Source organism: Astatotilapia calliptera, chromosome 7, assembly GCF_900246225.1.
Source record: "Astatotilapia calliptera chromosome 7, fAstCal1.2, whole genome shotgun sequence".
NCBI lineage: Eukaryota > Metazoa > Chordata > Actinopteri > Cichliformes > Cichlidae > Astatotilapia > Astatotilapia calliptera.
Window position 1 is genome coordinate 47,451,973 of NC_039308.1, and position 13,958 is coordinate 47,465,930.

The window sequence follows — 13,958 nt, forward strand, 5'->3', positions numbered from 1 at the left end:
AGCAAAGGTACAAACCACATTTAAACTAAACAAGACCACAATTAAGATTAGATTAGGTGAAATGTTGTTAATTGCCCCTCATAAATGGGTAATTGATAAATTACTTATCCATTAATTAGAGTGGACCTGCCATGCTCCCTGGACACCCCTCTCATCTGTCTCAGTTAAACTCCTGCCACTAAATGCAGATGGCAATAACAAGACGACCAGCATTTGCAGCATCTTTTTGCTCAGTGACACAAACTTAAAACCAGCCAACCCAAACTTTGCTAAATTTCTCTGATTATCTTGATTGAATTGTATTTTTAAATGAAGTCACTGCAGCTATTCCACACTACTTTTGGAGGTTTAAGGTGAATAGGGGTGGAGGCAGGGAGGCAGGAATCGTAAACCATGAAAACAAAGCCTCAGGGAGACCTTAATGGCTTTTACATGTCAAAAGGTTTTTCACTGCCTTGTGGTAGGTTGAATGTGGTTATTTGGATTGTGATTTTGCACTGCACTGCTGCTACATAAAGCTCTCTTATTGTTAGAGGAGACATGGGGCTGATAGTAGAAAGTCAAATCTTGTCACAGTATTTCCTTGAGTATTAACATTTTTTTCCCCACATGGACAGACTAGTAATTCACTGAATACAGTTTTGGTGACTGGCAGGGCATCATGCAAATGGAAATCAGACTCATCAGCATCTTATTGTTTATGTGTTTATCTGGTTATTTCTGGGAGTTGGAAGAGCTCATAAATGAAGCGATTCTGAGAATTACATAATCAAAAGTGTAACTGGATGTTTTCATTACTAGCTGAAGTACTATTTTGTGGTGAAGCAAGGTGCATGTGTTAAACCCATTGTTTTTCTTGCCAAAAGTAGAACAAGCCACAGCACAATCATCCGCTTATTGACTGATAGAGGAAAATGAGGTGACACAAAGAGATTCCCCCCTTTTCAGACAGTTTTGGTGTGGCTATGTAGCTGACACCGGAGTTTGATCATCAGCTTACAGACCCAGCTCAACAAGCCAAATAAAATGGGTAAATGACTACTGGAACCAAGCCAAACAGGTTGGGGCACTCCAAAGCTTGTGCTATTATTGTTTTATTTAGTTAAGATCTTAAGTTCAATGGGCTTGCATGACCCGCTTGACAATACTGGTGCCAAAGAATATGTTTGCATCCAGCACTGTGCACACACAAATATTGAACATGGACTACATACATAAGATATCCTTCAGGACACTAAATACACAAGTGGGTATTGATTTGGATCTCAATCTTGCACTTACGGTACAGCTAAGGTTCTGTGCCATTTGTCTTCACATATCAGGGTGAATTTTTCTAAGTAATTATCCAGACGACTGAATTGCTGGAAGTTTCACTGAAAGCCGGGGATAGTGGAAAAGGTGATCTAAAAAGAGACAGCATCATACAATTAATTAGTTCTCTGACACAGAGATGTCTAATGCCAAAGTTAGATCCACACCAGGTGTGCTGAGTGCTGTGAAGTGAGTGTTGTGTAGCACTCAGAACACTTGTGAGAGTTGACTCTCGAATCCAGTGAATGAGATCATGTCATGGTTATAAATTTAAATGACCAGAACTTGTGTAACTACACCTGTTTACTGGGAAATTACAGATTTTTCTCTGCATTACGCAGTTACTTTATAGTCCATAGTAAAGTTGAATGTGGAAAAACAACTGTAATACTTTGTTACTTTGTCACTACTGTTTCAGTTCTTTTGTTTATTGAACAACACTCTGCATACTTTCACTGCAGTGGGGAACAGCTGGTTGAATAAAAATAAAAGGTCAAAATTCACACTGCCAAGGTTTAATTACTTTAAAAACCTAAGCTACTGGACATATTTAAGTGGTGGCTCACATGAGCTGTGGCTTTCAGCTTTTTCTACCTGTTTCTGTAGCTGCTGCAAAAATAATAATGGTAATAAATAATAATAACAGTAATAATATGAAGCATACACACATAAATTTATGAATTAAATTTAAACTCAGAAATGCTCATCTTCATTATCCAGTGCAGTGGTGATTTGATTTTACTTATTTTGTAATCCTGGAGAGAGTAAAAATGTGGGATTTCTGCAAAAGCTTTGTAGGTCTCTTTCCACAAATGCTATGCTCTGATCAATTTTTAATATTGTGCTGTTTAGTAGAGACAAACAAGGAATGACAATTAAAGGAAAACTTTGAAAATTCTGCAAACAGACTTGTTTCCTTCCTTCTCCAATACTTGATGAGATTATTGATTACCCTGTGATATCTGTTTAATGTTAACTCACTGTGCAAATGTGTCAGCTTAGTTTAGCTTAAACAGTAAAAACAGCTAATCCTGTCAGGCAAATTATACACAATAAAATGGGAGGAGGCATCATGCCCCTTTACCATGAGGATGTTTGTCCCCCCCTTTTTTATTTATTTAGCTTATTAGATAGCTACAGAGATTTTTTATTGCACGTGATTATTTAATATCAGCCTATGTTTCCAACCACACGGTACTGCTAAAAAAAGTCTTTCCTTATCCAAAGTAATCCTTTTTGACCAACTTCCCCGTTGTTATCCTCAAGAAGAAACATTTTCTTGTTTAATATTTCCATTAAATTGTTTAAGCACAAATCACTGATGTGTTAAGAAATGTGGGATGTTTCAAATGTGGCTTTCACAGCCTGGTAGGAGAAAAAACAAATAATGACTCCTCTATGGATTCAATTATGTTGCAAGAACATTTGAAGGATGATATTAAACGTGTATCAAAAAGTGGTGATGTAAACCTGCTGGTTCTATTAGGCAAATTAAAAGAAGAATTAAAAACGGATGATGCCATGTTTTGCAACTCTTTGCCTTGGCAAGGAAGAAAATACAACATTTCTACTAAAAACTTGAAGCACATGAATGAAACCAAAGTCACTCACAGTAAATACAAATTACATGCTGACAGGTAGTCCTGCTCAATAAAACAAAACAACATTAGTAACTGTATCCATGCCCGTTGTTCAGATTTATCAAAGTTTCCCCTGAAGCTCACCAAAATACTTAGTTAGCACAAGCAGTTTGTGTCTGGTGTCTTATGTTTGCGTCTTTCTGTTACAGGTCAAAGCCACTGTCTAAGCTCTTAATTGTTATGAAAGACAACACTTCATGTCCATTGACCCAGTCAGCACTATACAGAAGTCATCTTAGTATGTTACTTTATTTGTGTATTTATATACTTTTGTTCCTAACAGATGAGTCTACAATTTATTTGCATAGGTTATTAATCTGCTCATCCTTTAAAGTTAATGGAAGTTGTGCTGTTTGTTGCCTCTGCCGAGGAAGTGTCTCTGCTTTCCTGAACAAGCCACAGATTTATTTACAGTATGAGAGAAAGGACTCGGAAAGCCCACGGGAATAAAGTTTTAGACAGGGACAGTTGAAAGATGTTGGATAGAGGTCAGAACTGTTTTACCCACTGTGCATGCCACTGTAAGGTAAACTCCCCAGGATACCTGTTAGTCACTGAGGCCCTGATATGTTCTGCTGGATGCCTGGGGTGTGTGTACCACACAGGTGATACTTTTGCCTGTCAGGTGGCTTGTGGTGAGAACTAATCCTGTTGAAAATAGAAATGTTTTCTGCCTTGGGATGGGGGGAAGGAGTGCAAAAGCGACATGACCAGCCCCATGGAATCAGTCATCTATGTGCACATTGGGAAACAGTCTAATCTTGTCACTGACACATGGGAAAAAGTGAAAGTCTCTAGGTATCAGTAGCAAAGACAGAATGGAGTTGATTTGTAAACTCATACTAGCACATGATGAAAACTGAGAAAAGCATTTGTTTTTTTTCTTCCCAAACCTATGTTGTTATGCTGATTTGTAATTCACTGTATACATTTATGTATTATATCGTCATACACTCTTAACTTTAAAAAATTCCCATTCTGTCAATCCTGCTGAAAAGAGTTACACAAGAACTCTGACGTCTGTCATGCCCTACTTCTTAATTTCATTTAGTTTCCCACTCTCCATTTTAAATGTTTAAATGTTAAATGCTGTGCAGATGGTGTTTATCAATGACTCATCATCTCTCTCCCCAATAGCCTGGTTTATGTCTGGGGTTAAATTCCTGCTGCAGTAATTCATGTGTTCTGACTTTTAGCTGTTATTATCCCAACAATTTTGACGTGACGATTGGGATTTTCAGGTTAGTTTGTGATTTCTGTTATTTCCCCCTGATGTAAGAATATGTTAGTTAATTGTTAATGTTGCTTTGGACTCTCAACTATATTTGACAGACAACATATAAGTTGCTACTTTTGTGTGATGTTGGTACTGGTTTGTGTGATTTCTGTAAATGTAAACAAGTGGTAGGAATGTATATTTCCCTGACAAAACTGACCATTTTCAGTGTGGGAAAACAATGGATTAATTCTCTTATCAAGCTTGCTTCACTCTTAAAATACCCAGCAGCAATTTTCATGTGGAAATGACTTCCCACTATCAGTGGGAAACCAAGCATGAGATGTTTCTTCAGCAAATAATGCCATTAAGGTTTTACCACTCAAAGGATTCTTTAGGGAGAATATCATATCTCACACGATGTTGCACAGTTTTGTTTCTTCTCATCATGGATAGCGTCATGCTTATATATTTGTTTGATGTCATCAGAATTGCCCCAATCAATTAAAATTGTTTTATTAATGACAATATCAGCTCATAAACTAAGTCATAAATATAATTGTCCATAGATCTGCCAATCCATCCATGCATTTTCTTCTGCTTATCCATTCGCGGGGACAGCAGTCTAAGCAGAAAAGCCCAGACCCTTCTGTCCTCAGCCACCTCTTCCAGCTTATCTGAGGGAAAACTGAGATGTTCTTAGGCCAGCCAAGAGATGTAATCCCTCCAGGGTGTCCTGGGTCTACCCCAGGGCCTCCTCCCAGGAGCACATTGGTGGAACATCTGGGGTGGCTGTAGCTCAGGAGGTAGCTGAGGTCACCTACTGATTGGAAGGTTGGTGGTTCGACCCCTGGCTCCTCCAGTCTGCATGTCAAGTATCCTTGGGCAAGATACTAACCCCTAATCGCTGTCCGATGCATCCATTGGAGTGTAAATGTAGTTAGAAAAGCACTCAGTATAGAGAAAGTGCTTGTGAGAATGGGTGTGGTGGCATGTTGTATAGAGCCCTTTGAGTACTCTGGGAGAGTAGAAAAGCACTGTATAAGAACCAGTTTATTTATCATAAACCAATTGGCTCCTTTCGATGTGGAGGAGTAGCAGCTATAATCTGAGCATCTCTCGGATGTCTGAACTCCTCACCCTATCTCTAAGGGAGAGCCCAGCCAGCCTTTGACAAAACTGTGATTCTCACAGAAGTCTTATAACAGAACAACTGTCTGTTCCTCCCAATCATGCCCCTCCTGGTCTCACTGTTGTTGCCCATTGAAGTCTCCCAGTAGGACAACGGAGTCACCAGATGGAGCACCCTCTAACATCCCACCAGCAACTCCAAGAGGGCTGGGTACTCTGAACTGTTGTTTGGTACATAAAAACAAATGACAGTCAGAACCTGTTTCTGGGCCCGAATACGCTGAAAAACAACTCTCTTGTCCACTAGTGAAAACTCCACTATACAGGCAGCAAGCCAATGGGATACAAGGATAGAGTCCAGTCCCTCCAGAGCTTGGCTTGGCATGCTGTGTGTTGAGGTGAGCCTGACTATATCTAACCAGAATCTTTCAACTTTACGCACTACCACCAGAGAGGTTACATTCATGTCCCAGTTGCCAGGCTCGATAGCTGGGGATCAGGACACGAAAGGACTCTGCTCCCTTTGCCACCCAACGCACCCAACCAGTACAACGCCTGATAATTATTACTGCAGTGTGCTTTATAATTCTATATCCATATCAGTCAATAGCTCATTAATCAAAGGCTGCTGTATATTTTTGTTGTTGTTGTTGTTTTTATCATTCCCATACAATTACATGAAGTGTGTGAATACTGCAGTGTACAGAACACATGAAATAATCAAGTAACTTTGCAGTCTTCTGCAAAGTTCTGAACTATATTATTATGCAACATTTTCACTGTAACACAGGTGCTAGTAAATAATCTGAAACCAAATTTTATGCATTGAAATTAATTGTTTTGCGAGTAATGAGGCAGATGAAATGTAGAACATCTTGCAGAGGAAGAACAAGGTGTCTCTGTTACTGCCAACAACTCTGCAGACAAATTACACCAGCACAGATGCTTTGGACCAGAACACTTTGCTTTGGATCCAAGGTCTGACTTTTCCCAGCCAGAAAATCAAAGGGAAGTTACATCCCTTCTGATTTTAATGCATTAGATCGTTTGTGGAATGTGGAAGATCAAATGTTTGCCAAGTCATTTGCAGATGCAAACATATCTTAGTGGGTTTTTTGTATATTTTCAGATTTTTGTACGTAATGCTTTCATGTTTTTTGGACCAAATATGTCACAGGTTGATCTTACGAGTTTCAGCGGTAAAATGTTCTTATTCAAAATCAAATCAGTTACTGATACCGTGGATGTTAATAATTTCACCACCAATAATTTAATCTCCTATTATTTATTTCATATAATGAAGGAACAAATTAACTTTGGTATCCATTACCTCTGAAATACTCAAAATCTCTGGTATTTCCAAAGTCTGATCGTCTCTCACCCACAGAGAGGGAAATGGAGCATGTGGTTATTACTGGCAGGATGTTCTGATGTGAAATCCAAAAGCAAAACTGAAATACTGTTGTACTCTTTAGGAAAGAGCATTTTCAGTGTGAAGTCACTGGTAGACATCACTGATAATCACTGTTTAGTTTTTCATTTCTTAATCTGCCATTTATTATTTATAGTTAATTGAGCCTTAGGTACATTTAAACAAACCACTCATTTTAAGGATGATATAAGGATATCTTTTTAATTTTGTAATCTCTATTTCTTATACTAACAATGGATTATGTGACTGATTATATGTGTATTTGAAAAATCGCTCTCTGTAATGTGGAAGGAACAGAGGATTATGACCCAACTCGAGAGTTCAACTTATTTCTGCGGTGCGTTTCAGTTTTATTATTTAATTACGTTGGTTTTGTTGGTCCACAACTTTAAAGTTCTGGTTAACTCCCACAGCTCCCAGCAATAACAAGATGTTACTTTAAGCGAACAGCCTTTATTGGCACACTATATGCTATATCTGCCTAGCCGGAAACAACAGACAGATGCAGTTAGCTGTTAAATATAGTGGTGCGAGGAGCGGCTGATGAGACAGATATTTCCCTCAGGAGCTGGTGGTGGTGAAAACAGAGTTAAACAAAAGCAGAAATATTGGACTTTGTGTTTTGAAATTCATCAAGTGGCCAGAAACACAACTCCAGATAAATAATAATGGTCTTTCATGTCTGTAGGATGTGTTTGGTTTCAAAGGAATAATGTCAGCATTGAATTCATAGCTTGTTTCCACGGCCAACTAATGACATTAAGTTTGGTTTATGTTTTAAAGAACATCACATTTAACACATAATTTATATGCTTTGCAGTAAGGATTCTTGTGTTGGTTGCTTCATGCAGGTGGCTGATCAACTGAAGAGGGAATGCTGTGAGGGTATGTGGATTAAGGGGAGACGTTGCTCATCTCACACCTTCAGCCTCCCACCTTCTGCACAGTAAGCAGATCCAGCGGCTCTTTGGAATCAGCAGGCCAGCAATTACTGCCCGTGAGTATTATTGCACTCCCAGAATTATTAAAAACTCACGCTGATCGTCACACAGAATAAAAAATCTGACTTTGCGGTGAGATCATCTCTTAACTTCAGCATTATAAAAAGCACTGCATCTGCAGTCCCTGTTATTGTTGGGTACGGCTCTTATTGTCGTGGATTGTCTTAAATAACACTTACCTTTTTTTTCCAGTAAACACACAATTTTTTTAGTTGCCGAAATTTTGCTGGTTTAATTGTTGGTAGCTAAGAACTAAAATTTCATGTCAGTGAATATTTAGTTTATAGTTACTGCTACATTACTGCTATACTTGCCCACATACTTTCATTTAAAAGGTTCACAGATTTCTTAATAGAATAAACCAGACAACACTGCCCACTCTTCTGTTGCAAAATAATTGTGTAGATACTGTAGACAGATCATTTCTGGGACGCAGGATACACTTTACCATACTCTGCATGTAAGTGTTTACTGTATGTTGTAGCAAAGCCCCCACATTGAAGTTGTGCTTTCTATTTCACAGAAACAATATAAGTTAAGTAGTGTACTAAAACATAGTTTGCCTTGTTTTTGCTGGGACTCCTGCAAAGTCACTTTCACTGCATGTTGCCTCCCTTAAACACCAGAAACTAAATACTATGTTATAGCTGGTCAGTAACAATAAACTTATAAAGCACTCAGTAAGAAAGTTATCCTGATGGAACCCTATGTTCTACTCATTAGTGTACTTCTCTATAAAACTAAATTGTTCTCGCATTTACATTTAGGTGTCTACAATGTAATTAATGACTGGATGTTAATTTTCTGTTAATAAAACATTCATTTTATGAAATGTATCTGAGTCAAAAGAGGAAAGGAAAGAGGAAATGTTTGTTGTTGATACCAGACATATAAGACATTAAACATTAAACCAAGTCCAGCTTAGTTTGTTTTGGCTTAGGGAAAAAATGTTTTTGCCTGATACTGTCTGGTATACAGTTCATTCACTCTGACTTCACTTCCTAGAGGTGAAGTCAAGAGAGGCTACCTCTTTCCCCCATAAAGTCATAATTTGACAACAACTCAAACTCTTTAAGGCATCCAAAGGGGAACGACTTAAAACTGCTGACTTTTAAAATATGCGTATTACTCCTGCAGAACAGCTGTGCCATTACAATTACTGACAATCAATATGGTTTAGTTTAATTTACTTTCAGCTGTGCCTTGAAGAGAAAGGACGATAAGAAAAGTATCTAAAATATATAAAAAATATGAAACAGATATTCACAGATTCAAGACACTCTCTGTGAGCCGCATCATAACTGTATACACTTGTGTACCTCTTGTGTAACTCTACTCACTAATCTCCAGTGATCCATTTCCATAGGCCATCACTTTTTTCCTCACTGCCTTACTTTCATCTATCTGTTGTTTCATTTCATGACTTTTCATGACTTTAACACACATTAAGCTACCTTTATCTTGCTTGTTTCAATTGAGTCTTTTTACTGCACATTGCCAGCATATTGACCACATTTTTTTTTCATGACAGGCTCATGCGATCTTGACCTTGTTACAGCAAGAAATAGAAGAAAGGGATAAGGAGTAAAAACTACGATCTATTAGGTTTGTGTACCTCAGTAATATGTCTAGTGGACTGTAACTATCTCCCTGCGGATGACTAGACATCTACGCTTTTCAAGGGAGGAGCATTGAAGGAAGTGCCATCGCTTCAGCTCCTCTGTGCCAATTGCTCCAAAATGGCCAATTTCCTGTCTAGGATGTGTGTTTTCACATTTTTATCATCCCCAGCCGTAGTTATCTAGTTGCACTTAGGGCCATCAGTCATCGATGCTGCGTTTAGAGGAAGCCGATGTGCAGTAAAACTGACGGACGGCCTTCCGCATGACTGAAGATGTATGAGACATGCAGGCAAGCTAGTGGGGATTTTATTTATTTATTTATTTATAATATTTTCAGTGCTGCCAAGAGGGAAAATAGCATTACTTAGAATGCCGATGACTGAAGAATTTTGGAATTCTTTAGAGTGACTTTCTGATGTTTTATTTTGTGGATGTTATGAGGCGTTCTTATATCAAAGCAGAAACAGTGTTGATTTAAACAACAAACCTATTTTTAAAAGGGAATTATTTTCAGATCTATTGCAGTACAGCCTAGTTTTAGAAGAATGGCATGTGTACATCTTTTGTGAAAATGTTCTGAAAGTAGTTGAGAATCAAATCAAAGTGGAATTTGTGCAAATTTTGGCAACAATCAGTCCATCCATCAGTCTCTTTACTTTTCTGTGTTCAGTTGCTTTACACTTATAAACGTCTTCCAGCTGAACCAAGCCATTATTCAGGTTGTCTTTGTTTGTATGCAATCCTTTAGAATGCAGTACGATAAAATAAAGAAACTACATGACCACTTTTTGAATCCTCCTAAAGAGGTTAAAGCTGTGCATTTACCAGTGTTATTCTTGCACGTCAGCATAAAAGCTATCAGAAGCTGTTATACCTCAACAATGAACATTTTACTGTATTTTCTGCTGCAGAGGATAATAACCATGTACAGCATCAGAAAATGATTTATCTTTTGCATAAGAAAAGCAAAGGGACGCCTCTCAGCAAGCTCTAATGAGAAATGCTTCCTGTTCAGTTGCTTGCTTACTTACTTGGTTACTTAATTGTTAACGTTCTTCACTGCATGAAAGTTCACCCATCAGCAAGACAAGTGAGATACATAAAGTTTAAAAAAAAAAGATGCATACAAAACCCATTTAGTTAATGTCTGTGAGTCTGTCATTTACAACAAAAACAAAAAAGTATTTGTTGTTGGTATGCAAGTAAAATCTGCTTCTACCGCTCCTTGTTTTCGTCACAGCAACTGCATTTCAAACATGATACCCTGTCAGGTTTTTTAGTTATATCTGACACCATGTCTGCTTTTACTTGGTTTGAAATTGATGAATCACTTCTCAAAGAATGGTTGAGTGAAACCGTCTGTGTATTTTCACTACCTGCAACATAATTGGTTTCTCATGCTTTAGGGCAGCACATAGTTTTTTGTCTAATTACAGACAATTCCCTCCAGTTGGACCTTTTCATTTTCACTACAAGTTGTCAAAAGTAGATCATATTCTAATTTCACCAAAGGATACCTTTAGGCCAACCATTTAAAATCAAATAAGCTACACTGGAATTTCTGTTTGTATTTCATGTAAACTCTGTTTGATCTATTAGAACAAAATATTTTACGCCTGGACTGACATTCATAGCTTTTTTGACGAATAGTAATCTCGACAGAAATGAAAACTATGGTGTTTAAAACTTGTTTTTAAAAAAGGATCATTTGTATTTAATTCCAGGAAAATTTAAAGTAAGTTTAAAAAAAACATTAGCTCTGGCAGCCATGTCTACGTGGCTCCCAGAGCTACTAGTTTTACTGCTAGAAAAGTACCATGTAATTTCATCTTTTTTTCATATGCAGTTCCCGTTTCTTCTGAATCCCTGTTTCCTTTCGTGTTAAAAGTTTATTGACTTGACTATTTCATTGATCAAGTAATAAGTGCAAAGGACATTTTTTTCTGTTAGAAAGTACCCGTCTTCTGCTTCTAGATTGTATTTTCATAAAATACACAATATCTAAGAATGGCACCAAAGGCAACACGTCCCTGTCCTTCAGCATACAAACATAAAAACATTCGCCTGTAACGAATAAAAATCTTTTCAGTCGTGACTTTGCCAAAGGCAATGAATATGCCAGGGTTGTTATTGTTGATTCCTGTCCTAGTATTCTAGCTGTTAAGCACATAAGCTTGCAGTGAGCGTATAATGTCTGTTACCAAGACCTTTCATTGTCCTTAGATTTGATGAAGGAACAGAACGCAACAGGTTGTGGTCTTGAAATTCAGGAGCATGCAGTGTTAGTAGTCCCCAAAAATTCTCTCCTGCATTTAATTGAAGGGGAGCAAATATAAAATCAGTAAAGAAAAAAATATAAAAGCTTTTAAAGCATCTTATATTAAAAAATCTGAAATGCTGTTAAACCAGCTTGTTATTGTGTGAAAAGCCAATCAGGTTGCTTATGTTTCTGTGTGAGATTATGACATGCTTCAAAGTTTACTCATGACGTTGACTCATGGTAACACTTTATAAGTATGAATATTGTTAATGAATGGTAAACTGCTATTTAATTAAACTTTAGATCATGTTAATTTACCAAAACAAACAAAGGGAAGATGATGTTTACTGTCTACTAGTCAGTATTCATTTGTTACTTTGTCATTAGTTTATTTATATCAAATAAATACTTTCAGAAGTTTTCCCTTTTAACAAGGGCTAGAATCCTATCTTTTACCAGCCTCAGTTATCTTTCTGAAAGCATTTACACCAACTGTATTACTTTAATAACATGATAGCCTTGTTTGCTTAAACTTTAAATAAAAACAGCTACCAGTAAATGGTATAGAGTTTCCATCTCAGATTTATGGTCATTTATGTTTCGGGGGGATTTTTCTAGCACAGTATGTTGGAAATCTTTAGTATCCTTGCAGCAAACCTTTCAAACTGACTATTGCAGTCATTTTATTAAATCCATCCACACTGAGCTTTTCTAACCTTAAAGCTACATATGTAAAATACATTCCAGCATCTTTAACTCGCTATTAGCTCTGGATTTTGATATGAACCCCAAACAGCTGTAGAAAGAACATAAGATTTAGGATTATGCCTTTAATGGAAAATTAATTTGAGACGTTTACTTTGTCCAGTCCAAATGTCATCCAGCTATTCAGAGCATATCTGAAGTTCAGTGGTTCTTGTTTAAACAGGCTGATGTGGTGGTGAAAAAGAGCTAAAAGGCTTGGGGGAAAGGGTTGTTAATTTAAGGGGAGGTCACGTTGCCCAAGAGTTTAATTTGACTTTCGAGAAGTCTTTTCTATTCAGACAACTGAATATCAGTAAGGTTTTTTTTTTTGCCTTTCAGCTTGACTTACTATCAACCTACTTTTGACACACACTCACATACATACGTGCAAAATATGATAAGAGAAAAATCACCCCCTTGCACAGCATTTTGCCTCTCTGTCAATAGGCAAAGATTGCAGTTCAAAAGTAGCCTTGTTTTTCTTTTTAAAATAAAGCTGAGGCAAAATAGGCCTTGATCTCTTGGAGCAAAAAGTGTGTTTGTGGAAGATTTCCTCTAATCCTTGCAGCTAAGTGCAAAACAAGAATCCAAGGTCAGCTTTCCAAGGGATGCAGGGGCCATATTTCTATCATATAAAGGGATTTACACAGTGGAGCTCTGTGGTGTGTAGCTTTTCTGCTTCCATTGTCTCAAGAATATACACCAACTCTGCATGTTTACATAAGCAGGTATGCAGCCTCCAATATATCACACAAAGCAAAAGTGCATGCTTGAATGAAACCACCCAGGCTTTTCTTTTCTTTGTAATGTATGTATGTTGGTTTTGGCATGAGGTGCTGCTATGGAAGAATGTGTTGTGTTTATGTACATGAATACAACACAAAAGCATACAGGTTTCTTTTGTGCATCATCACATGTAATATGAAGAAGCTCATTTCTAATGAGGGAACAACTTGGATTTGAAAAATTCTTTCTGTAAAGGTGACTGCTTTTCTTGACACGCAGTAGACAAGAAATTCAGATACATTATGATTTTTCAGGAATTTGCATTCTTTGTGAATGCATGTGTAGGTGTATTACATATGCATCATTACTGGGAATGATATTAAAATAGATGAGGGAATTAATCTCTATTGCTTATGATGTATGTTTTAATGGTCCCCTAAATGGATATTCAGTAGTCATTAGTCTTACATATGAAATGGGTTCTGTAATCATTTCCACAAGGACTTTGCTCAGAAGAAATGACAGCAGGACATCAATGTATTTTTCCAAAATTAATGTGTAATCACAAAAGGGAATGGGGTGATAATTTTTTAGCATTATTTTTTTTCTTATATCACAAAAAAAAAATACAGCTGTGGAGAAGTGAGTAATGGAGTCAGATATTGTAGAAGTATAGCAGTTTGTTGGAAATATGTTTAGTTTGTAAACAGACCCAAGGGTTAGCAGCAACTTCCTCTTGTAAAGGTTTAGTTTTATCTGTCTAAAAGCTGTTGGGGTGAGACTCAGCTTTTAGAATGATTGAAAAGCATTAGTGCATGAAGGTCATTGCCCCACATATTGGCAAGCGCCTTATGCTACCAAAGATTATACTACTG

The 13,958-nt window shown here is 37.3% G+C and overlaps 1 protein-coding gene across 1 annotated transcript in view; it reads left to right on the forward strand.

The window, feature by feature from the left end:
- Positions 1-13,958, forward strand: part of lingo1a (leucine rich repeat and Ig domain containing 1a) — a 131,617-nt gene that overhangs the window by 54,703 nt on the left and 62,956 nt on the right. The window contains exon 2 of the mRNA XM_026175231.1: positions 7,582-7,727. The gene's annotated coding sequence lies outside the window, so the exon portion shown is untranslated. The remainder of the gene's footprint in view (positions 1-7,581; positions 7,728-13,958) is intronic.